The sequence below is a fragment of the Dendrobates tinctorius genome, unplaced genomic scaffold, assembly GCF_039654945.1.
Source record: "Dendrobates tinctorius isolate UK_male_01 unplaced genomic scaffold, ASM3965494v1 ptg000208l, whole genome shotgun sequence".
NCBI lineage: Eukaryota > Metazoa > Chordata > Amphibia > Anura > Dendrobatidae > Dendrobates > Dendrobates tinctorius.
The window spans coordinates 10,659,343-10,678,282 of NW_027361875.1; the positions used below are offsets into that span (position 1 = coordinate 10,659,343).

The window sequence follows — 18,940 nt, forward strand, 5'->3', positions numbered from 1 at the left end:
GCAATGTGCCCTGGATAGAGCTGCACCTCCTACACACAAAACAACTGGGCACAGGTGGCGTCATCCCTGGCACACACTGAAAACACGTTTTCACCAGCAGTGCTCCAGGAGTGCCAAATGTCTGTAGAGAGCATCCAATCTGGCTGAATATTTTATCCATTATAACTTTATGCTTAAACCATAGAACTAAACCATAGAACTCTACCCATCACTTCTTCTGCTAATGACTTAAAAGCTAAAATCCTCAATAATCCGAACCTCTCACTCAAGTCTCCAAGACTACTCACGTGCTGCGCCAATTCTTTGGAATGCATTACCAAAGACAATTAGATTAATTTCTAATACTCACAGTTTTAAGCGTGGTCCAAAAATACATTTGTTTAGACTGGCCTATCACCCCACCTCACTTATCTAACTATTTCCGTTTGGCCCATACAAAATTTTGTTCAAAATGATAACCCGCGTATCATCTGTTCACACTCTCCATGCACATAATAGCCCCAGTACTGTTCACATAGTGGCCAGATGCAGTGTTATGTGCAGACCTTATTTAGTATATTATGGATGTACCATGCAATATAAGCACATTTTATCATTTACCTTTCACGTCTCCCCTATTTCCTGATAGATTGTAAGCATGCACGCAGCAGGGCCATCCCTCCTTTTGATATCTGAGTTATGCTTATTCTGGTCTTCATTGTCTGTAAAAATCCCCTCTAAAATTGTAAAGTGCTGTGGAATATGGTGGCGCTATAAAAATAAAAATTATTATTACAGTAAATGTTCGGCATCTATATAGTAATCTGCAGTGTAGAGTAGTATCTGAATGAAGGCAATGTATTTGTGAAGCAACACTGCCACCTAACAAACAAATGAGGAATAGGGCCATCCAAATCTTCAATGGCATAGTTACATAGTTGAAAAAAGTTACTTGTATTATCTAGTGCAAACTATAAATTCTACAGCGCTGTTCCCGAGAGGAAAAAAAAAATCTTTGTCGTTTCCAATCATGGCTAAGAAAATAAATCCTCGGATTGACAATTCACACATTTGTATTTACCACTTACAATGGCACAAAGCAAGGCATAGTCTGTAAAGTGCTGCGGAATATGTCGGCGCTATAGAAATAAATTATTATTAAAATTATTATTATAGTCCACGTATAAAACAAAACATGGAGTCATAACATGGGCAAGTACCATCGGTAGGCAGCTTAATGAGTATTACAATGTATGCAGTAGTTATTTATATGCGATATCATAAAAGGCCAATATATGTTAAAAGAAGAACGTATAAAACCAGATTAACTTTACCATAAATAATTGGACACATAAGAAGGATCAGAGGCAGAACCCACACCATCCAGACATATCCTAAATTTATTTGTGATAATTTTTCTGGATCCAAGTACTTGTACATCTCAATTGATTTGTACTGTGTGATGCAGCACTCCCTTTTGTCCTGCTCTCCTAATATTACAAGAACCTTAAGAATCAGCGAATCCATAATGAGTGCTAAAGTACAGACATCAATAAGGATAAATCATATCTAGTGATGGGCGACCCCCTGGATGTCTGCGTCCGTCAGGTTCGGACGAACATTTAAAAGAAAGTTCAGTTCAGGTACTAGAATAGTACCTGAACCCCATTCAGGTTTATTTTTAAATTTTGCAATGTTTTCCTTGAGGTCACCGCATTTCATTGTCCCGGCTCACAGTGAAGTGTGGGAATGCAGCCTCAGTGACCTGCGGTAACCTCAATGACCTCACCGTTAGTCATGGAAGCTGCACTCGTTCGCTCGTGGTTTTCATCCTGGATGGTCACATCATGGCATCATCCAGGTTATAAACCACACATCGCAGACATGGTTTACAGCGTGGGGCATCTTCACTTCAGACCGGTGAGGGAGAGGGTTGTTTATTATTTATTTTATTTTACAGGGGACATTGGCATCAGTGGATTAGGCATAAGGTGAGTATTTTTGTTATTTTCTGGTTTATTTTTTTTTAACAGGGGACAAGCGCTTCAATAGAATGGGCGTAAGGTGAGTATAACTTATTTTTTTAAACAAATTGTGAAACCGGGTGTGGATTTTCATTTCAAATAAAGAACTTTACTCTAGGTGTTTATTTACAATGACTATGGGGTTAGTAATGGAGAGGTGTCTTATAGATGCTTCAGCATTACTATCCATGGACTTTATGTCACCAGACAATACAAAGGTGACAAACTCCACAAATATTAACTCCATTTGCCATCACCACAGGGCAAGTGGGAAGAGCCTGGCAATGCTCCAGAATAGGCACATCTTATAGATGCAGGTTGCTATTTTTAGACTAGTGCCCCAATATACATGGCCCCTTACCAGCCTGAGAGTAAAAGCCCCCCAGCTGTCTGCTTTAGCTTGACTGGTTGTCAAAAATAGTGGGGACCAATGCCGTTATTTTGAAATGATTTATTTAAGTTAAAAAGCCAACATGGAGATCCCTCTATTCTTGATAATCAGCCATGATGATGCTGATAGCTGAGGGTTGCAGCCCACAGCTGTCAATTTTGCCATGTTGGTTATCAAAAATAGAACAGACCCCATTTTTTTTATTTATAACGCAGGCGCCAGCTGACAGCAGACGTAGCCTGATTGGAGTAGTACTCACATCAGCAGAAGTCTCTGCTGTGACCATCGGTAAACTTCTTACCGCCGGTCACAGCTGCCAATGCATACATCCCTTCAAGAGCAAAAAAAATCTGTTTCCCATCAGTTGAGGTCAGACTCAGAAGCAGAAGGAGCAGAGCTACAGCGGAGAATTGTCTGTACCATAGTTAGAAGGTAAGGAGGGTTTGTGGATAATCTGCGCTGCTGGTATCCCAAAAAATAAATACAAAACCACACAGAAAGTACATGCGGTTATCCTTTATTTAGTCTACATGTTTCAATGTACTACAGACTTCATCAGGACAAGAAAAGCATCAATGCCATTGACAGTTTTTCATGGGTGTAGAAGTGTTTCCATTACTGAGAGAGGATTGTTACCAAAGGGGGGAGCAGATAGGCTCATTTCTGTGAGCAGAGAGTGTATCTACCTAAAAAAGTGACATTCAGCTTGCCACAAGAGGAGAGGCAGTAACGACAACAGAAGGAGTCATAGTAAACCACAGGAGTGTGCAAGATTTAGCCAAGGTTCTGCATTGCTGCAAAGAGAGAAGTGACAAAGTGGGACTATGACTAACACTATGGTCGTATTATTTGCTGCATGGAGGGTGACAGACTACCAGAGAAAAAAGATAAGCAGCACTTGTCAGGGGAGGACACAGAAGAGGGCCCCTCTGAAGGAACAATATATGGGTACTTTGCAGTCCATATACGTTTTCGACTTGGTGCTTTGGAGATAGATGTGGCTCCCTTATCTCTTGGGCCCATGTGTGACCACACAGGTTGCACCAATGGTATGTTCACCCCTGCAAAAGGTGTCACCATGAGCCCAGCCTTGTTGTAAAAACAGACTATCTTCATCTATTGAAACCAAGCTGTTGCCTTTTGTGAGATTATTGAAACCAGCAAGCTCCTTGTCTCTGCGTGAATAATGCAGGTATTGAATGGGCTCCTGTAGGCATACACCTTCATTGCTTCCACAATTCTCAATTGGGGAACCGCTATGCCACTAAAATTCTTTAAGAGTGCTCCAACATCACCCCATCAGAGAAACCCATGTGTACACTTGCACATCAAAGAGTGGCTAAAATGCAACTTACTGTAGAGACAACACTATGCATTCATAGTTTGCATTTAGATTGATTAACTGATCCTGTAGAGGAGTTCAGGCCTCCACCCAATGTTTCACACCTGAATGCATTTCTTAGCAAATATATTGTACATAAAGAGTCTGCTTGATGTAGTCTGACCAGTGCATCACATAAGTGTATCATATAAATGTGATGCCCTGAATTAGCCAAGAATTGAACCAGAAGGGAACTGAAGGGAACTGAATACTTAGTCACAGTAAACAATGTTTGTGTGTCTTCACTCTTCACGACGATAGTCCTCCACTTCCTACTAACCCCCCTAATCGCTACACCTAGTAAGGAACTGGTCATCTTTCCTTCTATACTTCCCATTCATCTCAGCACCTCCTTATAACAGTTCCTCAACATACAATACACGGTCACCAAACACAGACAGACACCTCATACCCTCTCCTGCTCCCACCTAATAACACTTTCTATGCTCCTCCTCACTGCCAGTGATCTCTCTGCAAATCCTGGTCATCCTCACAGCAACCTCAGTCACTTCTACCTGTCATCCACACTATCACAAATTTCCACAACCTTTCTAACCCCATACCCAGCCCCCGCTTCTCCAGTCCCTCTAACAGGAGCTTTATAGAAAGCTTGCTATGTCTGCAAGAAACTTTTCTGCATCCATTATCTTTTTATTATGAACAAACTTTCTTTTCTTGCCACGAAACCTGGCTCACCCCCTCTGACACAGCTTCTCCAGCTGCACTTTTGTATGGTGGATTCCACCTTTCCCACACCCTCCACCCCAGTGGCAAGTATGGTAGAGGAGTTTGTTTTCACCTGTCAGATAACTGCTCTTTCACCCAAAGACTACTGCCACCCTCCGTTACTCTCCCTTATTTCGAGGTGCACTGTGTGCGCATCTACTCCCCCTCCAACTAGCTGTCATTTACCACCTCTCAGTGTCAGCCACCACCTTTTTTGACCACTTCACTACCTGGCTACTTCATTTCCTTTCCGCTGATATCACCACTATCATTATGGGTGACTTCAGCATCCCCATTGACACATCGAATTTAGCTGTCTCTAAGCTTCTCTCACTTCCTCATTCGGCCTCGCTCAATGGTCTTCTGCAGCCACTCACAAAGATGGCCAAACATTGGACCTCATTTTCATCTGCCTCTGTCCCTGATCTAATCTCTCTAATTCTCTTCTCCCTCTTTCTGACCACAACCTATTTACTTTCTTTTCCCTCTCCTTTCCAGGTGCACAATCCCCACTCCACAAGCTTGCACACCCTCACAGAAATCCTTAAGCAATGCAGATGCTGATGCCGCTTCATTTAATACCACAACAGCTTCAGCTCTAGAATCGGTAGTAGCCCCCTCATACATACCAAAACTTGATCAATCAACAAGCAACCCTGGCAAAAAAAGCATGACTAAAAAACGGAGGTGGGCGTCCAGGGTTGCTGAACAGAGATGGAAAGATCTCACTCCAATGAGCACTTCATTGCATTCAAACAGTCCCTCATCACTTTCAAGTCCAAGCTCACTGCAGCTAAACATACTTTTCACCTCCCTGTCTCACAACTAGAGTTGAGCGAAATTGTTCGGGTTCCCTCTTATTCGGCAAGCTATAGCACTTACCGAATAAGCTGCAGTTGGGCCTGTTTGTTGGGCTCTCCATGCAAGTGCTGTGACTGTGACACAGCCACGACATATGCAGCTGCAGTGCCGATCAGTTAATCGGCCGGAGTGATCCAGGAAGCCAGGTTCCCCCTGCATTTTATTCGGTAAGCGCTATAGCTTGCCGAATAAGAGGGAACCCGAACAAATTTGCTCAACACTAATCGCAACCCTAAACAGGTATTCAACTCTCAATTCTCTCCTTCGTCCCCCAGTGCCTCCTTCCTGTCCTCTCAGCTGAAGATTTTGTCTTATTCTTTAAGCAGAAGATCGATAACATCAGAGAAAGTTTGGCCTACAGCCTCTCCTCATAATGGCTCAGCCCTTCTCTTCCAAAACCAGCTTTCCACCATTACAGAAGATCAACTTTTCTCTCCAAGTCACATCTCACCATGTGTGAATTGACCCGATCCTGTCCCACCTCATCCAAACCCTTACCCATCTCTTCAACCTAATCACTAAAAACAGGTGTCTTCCTCTCATGCTTCAAAAAAGCCTCAATCACACCCATCCTCAAAAAAACCCTCCCTTGACCCATTCTCTCTGTCTAGCTATCGACTCATATCACTTTTCCCCTATGCCTCAAAACTGCTGAAACACCCAACGTCCACACCAATCCACTGAAACTGCTTTGACTAAAGTCACCAATGATCTACTGTCAAATCCAAGCAACACTACTCTGTCCTCCTCCTGGACCTGTCATCAGCCTTCAACTACTCTGTCCTCCTCCAGGACCTGTCATCGGCCTTTGACACTGTGGACCAATCCCTCTTACTACAGATTCTCTCATCACTTGGCATGATATACTTGACCCTATCTTGGATGTCCTCGTACCTAACAGACCGGACATTCAGTGTCTCCCACTCACACATCACCTCGCCCCCTGTTGGTGTCCCCAAAGGTTCAGCCTTAGGTACTCTACTCTTTTCCATCTACACAATTGTTTCTCAACTCCAGTCCTCAAGACCCACCAAATGGTCAAGTTTTCAGGATATTCTTGTATTGCACATATGGTAGTTTCATCACCTGCTGAAGCACTAATTCCATCACGTATGCAATGCTAAGGATATCCTGAAAAAAACATGACCTGTTGGTTTGTTTTGAGGACTGGAGTTGAGAAACACTGATCTACACTTTTGGCCCGGGACAGCTCAGAATCCCACAGTTTTCAGTATCACTTCTACACTAATGACACACATATCTACCTCTCTGAACCCAATATCACCTCCTTACTAACCAGAATGCCATAATGTCTGTCTGCCAGTTCATTTTTCATCTGTGCTAGATTTCTAGAAATTAACATGGATAAAACAGAATTCATGATCTTTCCACCATCTCACTTAAGCCCCCCCCACAGACCTATCCATCAAAATCAATGGTTTTCCACTCTCCCTAGTCCCACAAACTTGCTGCCTCAGGGTAATTCTTGACTCTGATCTCTCCTTCAAAACAGACATCTCCCATATTCACACATTCCTCAACCAAGACTAATCTTAAACACTAGTGCATGCCCTCATCATCTCCTGCCTCAACTACTGCAACTTCCTGCTTTGTGGCCTTAATGCCAACACTCTCACACCCCTCCAACCTATCCTTAACTCTGCTGCCCGACTAATCCACCTATCCTCATGCTATTCTCTGGCCTCTTCTCTCTGTCAATCACTTCACTGGCTCCCTTTGCCCAGAGACTCCAGCTCAAAACCCTAACCTTGGCATACAAAGCCATCCACAACCTATGTCCTCCATACATCTGTGACGTAGTTCCCCGGTACTTACCTGCACGCAACCTCAGATCCTCACAAGATCTCCTTCTGTATGCCACTCTTATTTCCTCTTCCCACAATCACTTACAAGTTTTCACCCGTGTATCCTTCTTACTCTGGAACTCTCTACCCCAACATAGACTCTTACCTACCATGGAAATTTTCAAAAGGAACCTGAAGACCTACCTCTTCCGACAAGCCTACAACCTACGGTAACCCCCAATTCACCATACCTGCACAAGCTCTTCATCTTCTGTACCCCTCACCCATACCTTGTAGATTGCCCTCATGAGCAGAGTCTGCTCTCCTCTTTAACAGTCGGTGACTCATTTTGTTCAAGATTATTATGTTTGCTTTTGTTATGTATATCTCTTTTCACATGTAAACCGCCATGGAATAAATGGAGCTATAAATAACAGTAAATAGGCTTTTACAGATTCCAGTCTAACGCCATTAACTAAATTATAATTTATGTTGCATACAATAGGTCTGTAGTTTCTCACAAAAAAATGAAAGATACTTACACAAGAGAATGTTAAAAATATATTTTACAAAAAAGTACATTACACAAGACGTCATACACACAATGAACAGAAAAAGAATACATGGTAAAGTGGCACTGATAATATTCATGTAGTATTGAAAACAAAACATGCAGAAGATATGCCAGTACATCACAGAAGAAGTCTCCAGGCTCCTCTCCTCTTCTCGTCCGACTACATGCACAACCGACCCCATTCTCTCACATCTCCTCCAGTCTCTCTCTCCAGTCGTCACAACTCACCTAACTACAATCTTTAATCTCTCCCTCTCCTCTGGCATTTTCCCCTCCTCCTTCAAACACTCTATCATTACTCCATTACTAAAGAAACCCACCCTCGACCCATCCTGCACAAACCACTACAGACCAGTCTCCAATCTCCCCTTCATCTCTAAACTCTTGGAGCGCCTGATATACTCTTGCCTTACCCGTTACCTCTCCACTCACTCCCTCCTAGACCCTTCACAGTCCGGTTTCCGCCCCCTACATTCGACAGAAACCGCACTCATCAAAGTGACCAATGACCTTCTGACAGCAAAACGTAATGGTGACCACTCTCTGCTCATTCTTCTCGACCTTTCTGCAGCTTTCGACACTGTTGACCATCCTCTCCTACTCTCTAGGCTCCAGTCACTAGGCATTAAGGACACTGCTCTTTCCTGGTTCTCCGCCTATCTTTCCGACCGCTCCTTCAGTGTTCTGTTTTCTGGCTCCACTTCATCTCCTCTTCCTCTCACTGTTGGGGTACCTCAGGGCTCAGTCCTTGGCCCCCTTTTCTTCTCTCTCTACACGGCCCCAATTAGACAGACCATCAGCAGATTTGGCTTTCAGTACCATCTTTATGCTGATGACACACAACTGTACACATCATCCCCTGACCTTACCTCCGCTGTACTACAGAACGCCACTGACTGTTTGTCTGCAGTCTCCAACATCATGTCAGCTCTCTATCTGAAACTCAACCTCTCCAAAACTGAACTTCTTCTGCTCCCGCCATCTACTAACCTTCCTAAATCTGACATTTCCCTCTCTGTGGGTGGCACCATAATAATACCCCGACAGCAGGCGCGCTGTCTGGGTGTTATGTTTGACTCCGATCTCTCCTTCACCTCCCATATACAATCTCTTGCCCGCTCGTGCCGCTTACACCTAAAGAACATCTCTAGAATCCGCCCTTTTCTCACCATGGAAACAACAAAAACTCTCACTGTCGCCCTGATCCACTCCCGCCTGGACTACTGTAATGCTCTATTAATTGGCCTCCCTCTCACTCGACTCTCCCCTCTCCAGTCTATCCTTAATGCAGCAGCCAGGGTTGTCCATCTGGCTAATCGTTACTCAGACGCGTCCGCTCTTCGCCAGTCGTTACACTGGCTGCCAATTCATTACAGGGTACAATTCAAAGTACTTGTTCTCACCCACAAAGCTCTCCACAGTGCGGCACCCCCTTACATCTCCTCCCTCATTTCTGTCTATCGGCCTAACCAACCGCTGCGCTCTGCAAATGACTTTCGACTAACCTCTGCCCTAATCCGTACCTCCCACTCCAAACTCCAAGACTTCTCCCGTGCTGCGCCAATCCTCTGGAATGCTCTACCCCAAGATATTAGGACCATCCACAATTTGCATAGTTTTAGGCGCTCGCTCAAAACACATTTGTTCAGAGCGGCCTATCACATTCAGTAATCAAAGTCATTTTATGTTTGTGTGTGTGTAGCCCATTCACTATCTCCATCTAACCCCCACCCCCTGAAGATGGCTGGACTATCATTGTAAATACATCATTGTAAATACAAACCTGTGCTTTGTATCTCCCCCACCTCATTGTAGATTGTAAGCTCCCACGAGCAGGGTCGTCTTATTTCGCTTTAATTATTGTATTGTTAACGTTGTTACTTATGACTGTTGTGTTTGAAACTGTTCAACTGTAAAGCGCTGCAGAATATGCTGGCGCTATATAAATAAAGATTATTATTATCAGTCAAGAGAAGAGGAAAAGATCTAACAAGATGTCCAAATGAAGTAAATCTGATGACAAAGGGACATCTGTAGCTCTTCAGGAATCCATCCTAAGTGGATAATATCCAGTATATTGTCATAAGCCAAATAGCACCCATGTGTAATCAGCAATAAAAACATCCCCCCAAAGCAGAGTTTAGGATACACTTACCAAAGGCCTCCTCTAGAGTTGTCTGTGGTGCCGACAAGAGAGACCACACCACACATTTGAATACTTCTTCCCGATATCATTGGTCAGTGAAATAATTGGGTCAGTACATAGATTTCTCAACATATCAGAAAACCTCTGCAAATTACATCATCCCCAAAAAATTGAGACACATATAGTTAGTTTTGGACTCAAACTACGACAAATGGTCGCTTGGTAAAAAGGGAATGATGTGAACCATTTTCGGTAGTCAGGAACTTTGGAAAACTATCCAATGAACACTTGGTCTGATCGCACCCTCTCGTGGTGTACAAAACACGATTCACAATTTTGGCATGTTTTTAATTACATTCTCACAATGTAAACTGCTAGGGCATAAGCAATGTTAGAAACAAAAAATTAGCAGCCAGATACCCAACATAATAGTGCTGAGCGAGCACGCTCTGGTGCTAATAGAGAATCTTTGCTGTGATTGAAAACTATGCTCGAGTCACCTTGGCTGCATGTCTCATGGCTGTTAGACAGCTGCAAGGCATGCAGCCACGGTGTCTTGATCATAGTTTTCAAGCACAAAGAAGATACTCTATTAACACCAGAGTGCGTTCTGATAACACCTTATCCGAGCACGCTCGCTCATCACTAATATCAGTGCTATATGAAACTTAAGCTCTACAATAGGTTTTATAGGTACCCACCAATAAAGAACATTCTATATGGTCCTATTAGTTCTTCCACCACAGGATCCCATGTCTGGAAAAGATTGGTCTCCTTAAAGAGCTATTCCAAACTCAGCTTTCCAAGGCAGCACTATGCCATTTATGTAATGCCTATTGAAATTAACGCAAGTTACAAACACAGATGGGAGTTACAGAAACAGATTAACACAGCGAGCCATGCTTTTTTTTTTTTTTTTTTTTGTAACTTGCATAGGAATAACCCTTTAACGTGACTATGGGGAATATCTGAATAGTCTAGTTCACAATGACCGGCCGAAGGCAGTTCACGGTGATATAGACTGGGTTCTTTTTCATATTTCGTTATTTTGCAATTGCTTTGTCAACAGCAGGCAGGCAGGCTTGCCTTTGTGTTGTACCAATTTAATGCACATATTGAAATTTCTAATATTGGGAATATTTCAAAAAGTCTTTACATGTTCTATATTACAGAAGAAGATATGTAGTCAGAGGATCACATACAACACATTCATGTGGACCTAGATAGTTAGAGATAAGCTTTTTTTCCCTTCTATTTCTTAATTTTATTTTTGGTAGAGTTGAGCAAAAAGGTTTACCAGACCCTAACCCGGTGCCCACATCAGACACCACCAAACCAGAGCCCTGCGAGCCTCCTCCTAACTGCGGCAATCCCCAAAGCCTCCTCGAAGTAGCAGCAAGACGTCATGCGAACGCACACCACAATAATAAGATTGTGCCAGGTATGCTAATCTGATGTAATGCAGGATTCCCGGCAGGTAGGAGGATGTTCATAGGAGTCTGGTCCGGTAGCTATGGACTACCAACCATGGTCATCAAATGGCCTAAAGGTCTGCCAGCTTCGGTGACCTGTAAGGATGTTGGCTACATTTTAGCGGAACAAAATAGAGTTTTTCATTCCATTGTTCCATTTTGTGTTAATTTTTGGGAAACCTCTGAATAGTTTTTAACCCCTTTACCACCAAGGGTGGTTTGCATGTTAATGACCAGGCCAATTTTTACAATTCTGACCACTGTTGCTTTATGACGTAATAACTCTGGAACTCTTCCATGGATGCTGGTGATTTTGCCTTTATTTCTCGTGACATATTGTACTTCATGATTGTGGTAAAATGTCTTTGATATGACTTGCGTTTTTCTGTGAAAAAAATGGAAATTTGGCGAAAATGTTGCAATTTTCCAACTTTGAATTTTCATGCCCTTAAATCACAGAGATATGTCACACAAAAAACTTAAGTAACATTTCCCACATGTTTACTTTACATCAGCACAATTTTGGCACCAAATTTTTTTTTGTTAGGAAGTTATAAGGGTTAAAAGTTGACCAGTGATTTCTCATATTTCTCATTTTTACAACAAAATTTACAAAACCATTTTTGTTTAGGGACCACATCATATTTGAAGTCACTTTGAGGGGTCTGTTGTGAGTTCATTTTCCCCTTCATTACTGAGGCCCGAGGAACTCCCTCTTCTGGTAAAGAAAGGTAGTGAGCCTGATTATCAAACACCTGAGGCTGATGATGATGACTGGCTGAGTGGAGTTACTGACTGGATATAAGGCTGCTGACGCCCTTCTGCCCTGCGGGTGATTTCTCTGTGGGATCCTTGGAGACCAGTCTGAATTCCTGCTCCTCTAAAGCTAAGTTTGAAGCTCGGCCTTTTGCTTTGGTGCTTTGACTTTGTTTTGCTTTGTTTTTCTGGATTTCTGCCATTCCCTGCTGGGGTGTGCTGAATTCATTTAGCTCTGTCTTCTGAAAATACCTGAGTGCTGATTTAGTTTTTGAAGCCTAGCTGCTTCAGGGCCTTTTTCATATCAGCTTGTTGGCTTATGTCTTTGATAGGGTTTTGGCAGATTGCAGACAGCAGCCTTCCTGTTCTTTCCTACCTAGGTAGTTTTGGGCCCCGTCTTTGCTCAGTCTATCTTTCTGTCTGTGTTAGTATTTTCATCTTGCTTCACCGTCATTATATGTTGGGGGCTGCCTATTGCTTTGGGGTCTGCTCTGGGGCAGTTTAGATTTCCCCTTTCTTTCTTTAGGCCTATGTAATTCTCCGGCTGTGATCGAGGGGTCTAGGGCATCGTAGGAACCCCCCACGGCTACTGCTAGTTGTGTTGATAGGTTCAGGGGTCTGCAATCTGATAGTTGCCAACGTCTCTGGTTTTCTGGAATTAGCTTGTATTTCTGCTTTTGCCTCCTACGGTGACTCATTCATAACAGAATCACTCGCCATACCGCAGATCCTAGGGTACTCAATAGCAGGAAAGAATTGTAAAAAAAAAAAAAAAAAAAGTGTGTATATTTTTTCCTCTATATCTCTGAGGCCGTAGGGGGAATATTTTTTTCTCTCAATGGAGATAAAGCAATTGTCTGATCGTGTAGAGCAGCTCGCTGCGGAAGTGCGGGGAATTTCCGCCTACCTTGCTCATTCACATGCTGCTGAACCAAAGATTCCTACACCTGATGTATTTTTTGGGGATCGGTCTAAATTTTTGAATTTCAAAAATAATTGTAAATTTTTTTTGCCTTGAAGCCTAACTCGTCAGGGAGCTCCGCGCAGCAGGTTAAAATTGTCATCTCTTTGCTGCGTGGCGATCCCCATGATTGGGCGTTTTCTTTGAAACTAGATGATCCTATTCTTACTAATGTGAACGCATTCTTTCAAGCTTTGGGGTTGTTGTATGACGAACCTAATGCCATTGATCAGGCTGAAAAGACTCTGCTGGCATTGAGCCAGGGTCGTGATTCTGCAGAATTGTACTGTCAAAAATTCCAAAAGTGGGCAGTACTTACTACCTGGAATGATAATGCCTTGGCTGCTCTCTTTCGGAAGGGGTTGTCAGGAGCCGTAAAAGATACTATGGTGGGATTTCCTGTTCCCTCTGGTCTTGACGATTCTATGTCATTAGCCATTCAGGTTGATCGGCGTTTGCGCGAACGCAAAGTTGCACGAGAGGTGTTGCCACCTGTTGAACAAATGTCTGAACCTATGCAATGTGATAGAGTTTTTTCCAGAGAGCAGCGTCAGGAGTTCAGAAGGCGTAATAAGTTGTATTTTTTCTGTGGAGATGCCTCGCATATTATTTCTGTCTGTCCTAAATGAGAGAAACGCTTTGCACACACGTTTTCTGTTGGGGGTGTTCAACCTAAGTTTCTTCTGGCTATTACTCTGATCTGCTCCCTGTCCACATTTTCCGCCAAGGCTTTTGTGGATTCGGGAGCAGCCCTAAACCTAATGGACTTGGATTTTGCTAAACGTTGTGGATTTCCAATGACACCTCTGCAGACGCCTATCCCTTTGAGGGGGATTGATGCTACTCCTTTGGCTAAAAATAATCCCCAGTTTTGGACCCAGGTGGTAATGCGGGTCGCCCCAGACCATCAAGAAAATTGCAGATTTTTGGTGTTGCATAATCTGCATGATACTTTTGTTCTGGGGTTTCCCTGGTTACAGATTCATAATCCAGTTTTGGATTGGAAATCTGTGGTGAGTTGGGGTTGTCGGTGTGCCTTTAGTGAGGCCCCGGTGTTTTCCACCTCTCCTCAGTCGCATGATGTTCCTGATTATTTGGCGAACTTTTATGATGTATTTAGTGAGAATGAGTCTGCGTCTCTGCCTCCTCATAGGAGTTATGACTGTGCAATTGAACTGAGCCCGGGGTGTAAATTTCCCAAGGGTCGGCTCTTCAATTTATCTGTACCCGAGCACGAGGCTATGCGATCCTATATTAAGGAGGCGTTGGAGAAGGGTCATATTAGACCATCCTCGTCACCCTTAGGTGCCGTTTTTTTTTTTTGTAGCCAAAAAGGATGGATCATTAAGACCTTGTATTGATTATCGTGCCCTCAACAAAATTACTGTTAAATATCAGTATCCGTTACCCCTGATTTCTGATCTATTCTCCAGAGTTAAAGGTGCTTGCTGGTTTACCAAGCTTGACCTCAGGGGGGCGTATAATCTTATTCGCATTAAGCATGGGGATGAATGGAAGACGGCGTTTAATACTCCGGAGGGACATTTTGAGTACCTGGTGATGCCTTTTGGGCTCACTAATGCCCCTTCTGTCTTCCAGTGCTTCATGAACGATATTTTCCGAGATTTTGTCGATAAATTTTTGATTATCTATCTGGATGATGTTTTGATCTTCTCCAAGGATTGGGATTCTCATGTGGAACATATTTGGACTGTGTTCCGGATCTTGAGGGAGAATTCCCTGTATGTCAAAGGATCTAAATGCCTTTTTGGAGTACAGAGGATTTCTTTTTTGGGATTTATTTTGTCCCCGTCAACTATTGAAATGGACCCGGCCAAGGTACAGGCCATTCACGATTGGGTTCATCCCACTTCTTTGAAGGCCCTCCAGAAGTTTTTGGGTTTTGCTAATTTTTATCGGAAATTTATAGCAAAATTTTCTAGTATTGCCAAGCCATTGACTGATTTGACTAAGAAGGGTGCTGATGTGTTAAATTGGTCTCCGGAGGCTGTTTCTTCCTTTCAGGAGCTGAAGCGAAGATTCACCTCCGCCCCGATTTTGCGGCAACCTGATGTCTCACTTCCATTCCAGGTAGAGGTGGATGCTTCTGAGATTGGTGCAGGAGCTGTTTTGTCCCAAAAGGATCCTGTAACATCTAAAATGAATCCCTGTGCTTTCTTTTCCCGAAAGTTCTCTCCATCTGAACGTAACTATGATGAGGGGAATAGGGAACTGTTGGCCATGAAATGGGCATTTGAGGAGTGGAGACATTGGTTGGAGGGAGCTAAGCATCAAGTCGTGGTCCTCACTGACCACAAGAATTTGATTTACCTAGAGTCGGCTAAGCGCTTGAACCCTAGACAGGCTAGGTGGGCCATGTTTTTTACACGTTTTGATTTTGTGGTTTCTTTTCTTCCTGGAACAAAGAATGTCAAGGCAGACGCCCTCTCTAGGAGCTTCTTTGCTGATTCTCCTGTGGTGACCAAGCCTGCTACCATCTTAGGTGAAGGGGTAATTCTTTCTGCCATCTCGCCCGATTTGAGACGTGCTCTGGAAGAGTTCCAGGAGGACAAACCTGAGCGTTGTCCCAGTGGAAAGTTGTATGTTCCTGACCAGTGGAAGAAGAGAGTGATGTCTGAAGTTCATTGCTCTGCTTTGGCTGGTCATCCAGGTATTTTTGGTACTAGAGATCTGGTGAGTCGGTTTTTTTGGTGGCCCTCCTTGTCTCGTGATGTCAGGAATTTTGTGCAGTCCTGTGGGACGTGCTCCCGGTCTAAATCGTGTTCTCGCTCTAGGGGGTTGTTGATGCCTTTGCCTGTCCCCAAGAGGCCATGGACCCATATTTCAATGGATTTCATCTCTGATATGCCTGTCTCTCAGAGGATGACTGTTATTTGGGTGATTTGTGATAGGTTCTCTAAGATGGTTCATCTTGTACCACTCCCTAAGTTGCCATCTTCCTCTGAGTTGGTGCCCCTGTTTTTACAACAGGTGGTTTGTTTGCATGGGATTCCTGAGAACATTGTATCTGACAGAGGAGTCCAGTTTGTGTCTAGATTTTGGAGAACTTTCTGTTCCAGGCTGGGAATTCAGTTGTCCTTCTCCTCTGCTTTTCACCCTCAGACCAATGGGCAGACAGAGAGAACAAACCAGACCTTGGAGTCATATTTGAGATGTTTTATTTCTGCTGATCAGGATGATTGGGTTTCATTTTTGCCCTTGGCCGAATTTGCTTTAAATAATAGAGCTAGTTCTGCCACTTTGATGTCACCTTTTTTTTGTAACTTTGGGTTTCATCCTCGATTTTCTTCAGGGCAGGTGGAGCCCTCTGCCTGCCCAGGTGTTGACACTGTGGTGGAGAGAATGCACCAGATCTGGGACCAAGTGGTGGATAAGTTATCTCTCTCCCAGGAAAAGGCCCAGCGGTTTTCCAACCGACATAGGACCATTGGTCCCCAGTTTAAGGTTGGTGATATGGTGTGGTTATCATCAAAAAATATTGCTATGAAGGTGGCTTCTCCTAAGTTTAAGCCTAGATTTATTGGACCTTACAAGATTGTGGAGATTATTAATCCGGTCTCTTTTCGTTTGGCTCTTCCTGTCACATTTAAAATCCATAATGTGTTCCATAAATCTTTGTTGAAGAGGTTTGTTGAACCTGTTGTTCCGGGGGTGGCACCTCCAGACCCTGTATTGGTTGAAGGTAACATGGAATATGAGGTAGAGAAAGTACTGGATTCCCGTCTGGCTAGACGGAGACTCCAGTATTTGGTTAAGTGGAAGGGTTATGGTCAGGAGGATAATTCCTGGGTCTCTGCCTCTGATATTCATGCCAAAAGATTGGTGCGTGCCTTTCATCGGGCTCACCCTGATCGCCCTGGTGGAGTAGTTGAGGGTTCGGTGACTCCTCCTCAAGGGGGAGGTACTGTTGTGAGTTCATTTTCCCCTTCATTACTGAGGCCCGAGGAACTCCCTCTTCTGGTAAAGAAAGGTAGTGAGCCTGATTATCAAACACCTGAGGCTGATGATGATGACTGGCTGAGTGGAGTTACTGACTGGATATAAGGCTGCCGACGCCCTTCTGCCCTGCGGGTGATTTCTCTGTGGGATCCTTGGAGACCAGTCTGAATTCCTGCTCCTCTAAAGCTAAGTTTGCAGCTCGGCCTTTTGCTTTGGTGCTTTGACTTTGTTTTGCTTTGTTTTTCTGGATTTCTGCCATTCCCTGCTGGGGTGTGCTGAATTCCTTTAGCTCTGTCTTCTGAAAAAACCTGACTGCCTATTTTAGTTTTTGAATCCTAGCTGCTTCAGGGCCTTTTTCATATCAGCTTGTTGGCTTATGTCTTTGATAGGGTTTTGGCAGATTGCAGACAGCAGCCTTCCTGTCCTTTCCTATCTAGGTAGTTTTGGGCCCCGTCTTTGCTCAGTCTATCTTTCTGTCTGTGTTAGTATTTTCATCTTGCTTCACCGTCATTATATGTTGGGGGATGCCTATTGCTTTGGGGTCTGCTCTGGGGCAGTTTAGATTTCCCCTTTCTTTCTTTAGGCCTATGTAATTCTCCGGCTGTGATCGAGGGGTCTAGGGCATCGTAGGAGCCCCCTACGGCTACTGCTAGTTGTGTTGATAGGTTCAGGGGTCTGCAATCTGATAGTTGCCAACTTCTCTGGTTTTCTGGACTTAGCTTGTATTTCTGCCTTTGCCTCCTACGGTGACTCATTAATAACAGGGGTCTATATGATAGAAAATACTCAAAAGTTACACCATTCTAAAAACTGCACCCCTCAAGGTGCTCAAAACCACATTCAAGAAGTTTATTAACCTTTCAGGTGCTTCACAGGAATTTTTGGAATGTTTTAAAAAAAATGAACATTTAACTTTTTTTCACAAAAAATTTACTTCAGATCCAATTTGTTTTATTTTACCAAGGGTAACAGGAGTTTGGACCCCAAAAGTTGTACAATTTGTCCTCAGTACGCTGATACCCCATACATGCAGATAAACCACTGTTTGTGCTCAAGGCAGAGCTCGGAAGGGAAGGAGAGCCGTTTGACTTTTTAATGCAAAATTGGCTGGAATTGAGATGCCATGTCATGTTTGGAGAGCCCCTGATGTGCCTAAACAGTGGAAACCCCCCACAAGTGACACAATTTTGGAAAGTAGACCCCCTATGGAACTTATCTAATAGGAGAAATTTGACTCCAAAAGCTGTTGTGCGAATTGTCATGAGTATGCTGATACCCTATATGTGGGGGTAAACCACTATTTGGGCGCATGGCAGAGCTCGGAAGGGAAGGAGCGCAGTTTGACTTTTCAATGCAAAATTGGCTGGAATTGACATCAGGTGCCATGTTGCATTTGGAGAGCCCCTGATGTGCCAAAACAGTGGAACCCCCCCATTCTAGCTCCAACCCTACCTCCCAACAGACCCCTAATCCCCAAACCCTAACTTTAGACCCAACCCTAACCCTAACTATAGCCCCAACCCTAACCCTAATGGGAAAATGGAAATAAATACTTTTTTATATTTTTTTCCCTAACTAAGCAGGTGATTAAGGGGGGTTTGATTTACTATTTAAAGCGGGTTTTTATAGCTAGTTTTTATATTTAGCAGCTGTCACACACTAAAAGACGCTTTTTATTGAAAAAATAGTTTTTGCATCACATTTTGAGAGCTATAATTTTTCCATATTTTGGCCCACAGAGTCATGTGAGGTCTTGTTTTTTGTGGGACAAGTTGACATGTTTATTGGTACCATTTTCGGGCACATGACATTTTTTGATCGCTTTTTCTTCCAATTTTTGAAAGGTAGAATGAACAAAAACCAGCAATTCATGAATTTCTTTTGGGGGGCATTTATACCGTTCC

At 43.4% G+C, this 18,940-nt stretch overlaps 1 long non-coding RNA gene across 2 annotated transcripts in view; it reads left to right on the forward strand.

Moving 5' to 3' along the window:
* LOC141058006 (uncharacterized) overlaps positions 1 to 18,940 on the forward strand; it is a 42,511-nt gene that overhangs the window by 4,279 nt on the left and 19,292 nt on the right. The window lies entirely within an intron of this gene.